Genomic DNA, 5,641 nt, shown 5'->3' with positions numbered 1-5,641 from the left:
GATGTGGGTGTGGGGAGAATGAGGGAGTAAACATTTCAGCCTCTCTCTCCCCCACCCCTTTTCTATTTCCTGCCAGTGCCTCCCAACCCACCCAAAGCCAGAGGCCACGGGAGCTGGGGCACCACAGTCTGCGGTGGTTTGCCTCCCAGGCACAGAGCAAAGCAGAGAAAGAAGAGACTCGTTCTGGGGTGGAGAAAAGGCTGCATAAGGGTGGTTTGATCCCAACTGTGTAAAAAAAAAATTATCTTTTTATATCCAAAAAAGCATCTGAAGACAGTCAGCAGCAAACCACTGATGGTGACCTCTGGGGAGTGGAATTTGATGGTGGAGGAGAGGTTAGAAACAAAAGAGAGTTGATGATTTGTTTGTTCTTCTGGAATTTTTTTTACAATGAACAGGTAGGTATCTTTAGAATAAAAAGGGTCATCAGTAACTTCCACAGGTGATGGACAGGGAAATGCCAAGAAGACAACATCTTCTCTGACGCCGCAGACCAGGCAGGGTCCATCTGTTAGATGCTCCTGAGCTGGGCAGAAGAAACCACAGGGACAAAGGCAGGGAGACTAGAAAGCATGTGGGGTGCTTGGGGGCCGCCAACAGAACATCCTGACCATGCCCAGTATCTGACGGCAGGGGCGGGGCCTGCCTGAGGCCGGGCAGGTAGATCAGTGCCCGACCTGAAGGGCCTTGAATGCCAGGAAGGATGTGTCTCTGCTTCCAGAGCCTTGTCAGACAGAGCAGGGGCTTAATTCCCAGCTCTTACACTTGGCTGTGGGGCCTTGGGCAATTTACATGCTTCTCTGGACCACAGCTTCCTCATCAGTACGTGCAGACTAAATAACTGCACCCTGCAGGGTTGCTTCAAGGATTGAATGTCTGAAGAGTACCTGGCGCCTAATAGTCTGCAATGGGCCACCAGTGTTATTATGATGTTGCTGTTGTGGCTATAGGTCAAGCTTATGGTGGGTGCTAACCTGGGTCCCATCCGCTCAGCTGGTAGCTCCCAGGGTGAGCGAGGTTGAGGCCCCAGGGTCCTTCCTGTTGGAGGCAGTCGATGTTGTATGTTCTCATGTCACACAGTGTCCCCCACATCCCAGCCAACTATCTAACAGCCGTAAACAGATGGCGGGTGGGGTGGCCAGTGAGACGGTACAGATGGCACTGAGCAAATCCAGCCGCGCTTTCGGGAAAACAAGTCAGAGACAAGATGTGTCAACGGCGGGCCCTGTGGACATCTTTGTCTGTGACCTGGCACACCCGGGAAGACCTCCCAGGGAAATAATGAGACATACCAGACCATGGAGGACCTTGCCAAGAATGGTCTCCACCCTCAATTTCCATGGCTTCCTGCCACGGAGATAATGCAGACTGATGGAGGTCACCCTCTCGGTCTCACATGGACTGCAGGCCCTCAACAGTCTACTATCTCCAAGAGCATTGGCTCCTTGACTCCCTCCCCAGAGTCCTTGCCTGGCTTCTGGGCTCCCCATCTCCTTCTTTCACCTGTGTGCTCCTCTCTTCCAGGGTCCTTGGGACACAGCCAGGAATATGTGGATGCTTGAACCTGAGCTGCCCACATGATATGGCAGGCAGGGTGGAGGATAGGGCCAATCCTGGCTCAAGCTGGAATCAGGCAAAGGTCCCACCTTCACAGCCACATCTCCTGCCACTTCCTCCAAACTCCCTGCCTTCTGCCCCTCTGAACTTGTTCCTCAAACAAACCAGGCTTTGCCAAGTTTCTGTGCCTTTGCACTTCTCTCTCTTCTGTACCTGGCTGACTCCTTCCTGTCTGCCAAGAGCTAACGCAGCTGTCTCATTCTTTGAAGGTCTCCTTTACTCTTCAACAGAATTAATAATTCCCTCCTTTGTGCCTGCACAGTCTTTGATATACCTGCTCTATAGGGACTATTAAATTCTTTTGCTATGATGGAAACTCCCCACAGCTCCACAACACATACACACACATATGCACCAACTTTCAAGACCCTCCATTCTCAAAGGTTGATTTCAAAGCTTTAATAAAGGAGATGGGAACTCTTGATTTACACCATGCACTGGCAAGGTCATTCAAAGAAATCGAGATTGACCCTAATACTAATGCTAACACTGATGTGCTTTTAGTAATACCACTTACTGACTATTACTAATAACAATGAGAATGAACATTTATCTCTATGGGGATAGCAGCGGGCTTATTATCTTTAATCCTGGTAATAACCCACCAGGTAGCTACTATTACAAGCCTTATTTCTTAAAAACATTTTTAAATTGTAGGATATAACATATATACAAAACAAATAAAGAAAAAAGCAATAATTTCCAAAGCACACTTCAACAAGTAATTACAGAACAGATCCCGGAGTTTGTCATGGGCTACCATTTCACCATCTCAGATTTTTCCTTCTAGATGCTCCAAAACACTGGTGGCTAGAAGAAATATTAATATAGTCATTCATTAGCCATCTTGTTGTTAAATCTCATTTTCTCTGTTTATCTCCTCCTTTTCCTTTAATCCTTCTCCCAATCTATAGGGATTTTAGGGCAATGTCCATTCTGACTTTTTCATGTGAGAAGGGAGATACTAAAAGATAGGGAGATTTAAATAGCTGATAATCCTGGAGAGGCTGATCCCTCTGAGATTTAGGGTCTATCTGACGTAGGAACCCTTTGGGAATTATATGTTTCAGGGAGAAAGTCTAGTGCATGAATCCTTTTTAGAGTCTCAGTTCCAGCCCTAGGCATTCTTAAGAGTCAAGGGTGATGTTGGTTGGGGTTTGGCAAACCATGGAAATCAGCACCACCTAACTGAAGCTTGCCGAAGGGCAGCCTTCAGAATAGCTTCTTGACTCCATTTGATCTCTCTTGGCCTTATTTTATTGATGCCTTATTTTATTACACATCTTTTCCCCCTTTTGGTCCAGAACGCATTGTCCTTCCCGTGGTGCCAAGGTCAGACTCATCCTGGGAACCCACGCCCCACATTGTCAGGGAGACCTTCACCCCAGGGTGTTATGTCCCACATAGGGGGACAAGCCTTATTTTATAGGTAAGAAATCTGAAGCTCAGAGGAGGAGGGGTGACTTTCCCAGTTATCCAACAAGTAAGAGGCTCTGAAACCCAGGTATGGCTCCAAAGGATGATACTATCTCCCAAGCACCCCACTCTCATGCTTGCTTTCTAGGTAATGGGTGACTTTTCCTGCTCCCCTGCTGTGCCCACACTTCAGCTGCAGCGTTTTGCATGAAGCCTCTCCTCTCCATCTTGAATGATGGAGCAATAGGTGTTCTAGGAATGCAGTTGCACACTGATAGAAAACTTCCTCAGTCTGTCTTCTTCTGTTGTTCATTTCTAGTGCTCTTTTTTATTTTAACATGGGCAGGCACTGGGAATCGAACCCGGGTCCTCAAACCCGGGTCCTCTGGCATGGCAGGCAAGCATTCTTGCCTGCTGAGCCACCGTGGCCTGCCCCATTTCTAGTGCTCTTGATGCTGATTGCAACTTGTTTTTGTCTCCATATCTCCTGTGGTCATCCAGGCCTTCAGTGCAAATATGGCCAGTGATGTCCCAACAACTTCTTAGAGACTTTACCAGCAACCACTCATGCCCACCTGACTCCTGCTTCCCCACTCTACTGCACCCAGGGGGAATGAGTTATAAAGGCAAATGAGGCAGCCTGGTCTGGGAATCAGAGCAGGGACTCTGAAGTCGGCTGTCTGGGCCGAATCCCAGCTCTGCCATTTGCTACCCTCGTAATTCTGGGCAAGTATGTTCTTTCTCTGCATCTCAGTTTCCTCCTGTCTAAATTAAGGATAATCCCCTGACCTACTTTCTAGGATTGCTGCAATGAAAAAGAAAACAGATAGTTGGTACAAAGAGGTTAGCTCAGGCGCTCTCATATAGTAAGTACTCATTACATGCTAACTCATTATTTACATGCCAGGTAATTTTCATTGTAGGTGAAGGAAGGAGGCAGAGACCCACAAATAGATCCTTTTAGGTAATATGTCAGTGCTAGGATAGAGAGCACTGGGGAATGACATTCAGCCCATCATGAAGTTCAGCAAGGGCTTTCCAGGGAGAATGCATCAAGGTGACTCTGGAAGGATGGGCACACACCATCTCACAGTTGCTGTGCACTGCTTTGTATTATTCTGAAATTGCTCCTCACATGAATTTATTTTCTCTCACCAATTTGAAGTCTTCTCGAGGGCATTCGTCATCTCTTATACCTTTGCTTTCTCACTGCATCCTTCAGATTCATTATTGCCTCACTGACGATTATGCTTTATGAAAGTGCTCATCTAAAGATCTATTTTTTCTTCAATAGTCTTCTCTCCAGGGGAGAAGGAAGAAGAGAGTGAGCTTTTGTGGAATACTTTCTACGTGTCAGGTGTCACACATGCATTATCCCTTTAATTTATCTGATAGCTCTTTGAGATAACCCTGCTTTTGCCCCCATTCTACAGGTGACAAAACTAAGGGTCAGGAAGAAAATTTACCCAAGGTAAATGACATAGTCAGGATCTTTTCCCAGGCCCATCTTATCCCTCAGCCTTCCCAAATGCCAGAAACGTGATTTCACATCGTTGCAAGATTACAAAGAAGAGAGACATCTTTGTCACTGAAAGACATGAGGTTGGGTCCACCTTGGTTTCTGCCATCATTTGCATCTAACTCAGTCCTCTGTCATTGATTTGATCATCTCTAGTGCCAATGATCAATCAGCATCTTAATGGAGCTCTTTCTACCCATCCAATGGCCTCTGTATTTGTTACTCTATGTTCCATCCATGCAGCTGAAATCCATTTGCCTCCCTTTGTTTCTTCTACTGCAGTTTGTTTCCAGCCTGGATGAGGCGCCTTAGTGCTGGAAATCAGACCACATGACTTGGCAGCATCTTCTACCTTGAGTTTCTCAAGTCCCTTCTCACCCAGCACTTGCCAAACCAGGGACATGCACCCAAGGGGGCAGGGCTGACCGGTCAGTCCCTCCAGACCCGAGTCAATATAACTCACAGCCTGAGACTTAATTTAGAACCACCCCCACCCCCCTGCCTACCACCATGTACCTTGGCACTTAGCTTTGTGGTTATCTTCCTGGCATGGAGATTTCTGCCAGGGTTATTTTAATGTTGACTGGCACCTCTGTCTATTCTGGGAGAATATCTCTGGAGAGAAACAGCTTGTGTCCAGGTCCCAAGACCTCTGGAATGTCATATTGTACCGTCCATGGTGCTTTGGTATTCTGGGTGGGAGCCTCTCTATCGTGTACTCTGCAGAGAACTGGAGAGATTATTGCTCCTCTCACATGTTAGCCCTCAATGCTCCTAGATACTGCTGACCCACATTTCTAATCGATGAATCCATCAAAACATACCATAAAAAGGAATGAAGTACCCATGCATACTAGGGCATCGATGGATCTTGAAAACATCATGCTCAGTGAAAGCAGCCATACACAACAGGTCGCATATATGATTCCATGTATATGAAACATCCAGGATAGGTAAACCCATAAACACAGAACACAGTTGGGAGGAGGGGGGATGGGGAATGACTGCTTCATTGGTATAGGTTTCCTTTTGGGGTGTTGACAATGTTTTAGAACTAGATAGAGGTGGTAACTGCACAACCATGGTGAA

This window comes from Tamandua tetradactyla, chromosome 20 (genome assembly GCF_023851605.1).
Source record: "Tamandua tetradactyla isolate mTamTet1 chromosome 20, mTamTet1.pri, whole genome shotgun sequence".
NCBI classification, from domain to species: domain Eukaryota; kingdom Metazoa; phylum Chordata; class Mammalia; order Pilosa; family Myrmecophagidae; genus Tamandua; species Tamandua tetradactyla.
The sequence above is the reverse complement of the archived record's forward strand: the minus strand, read 5'-3'. Positions refer to the sequence as shown.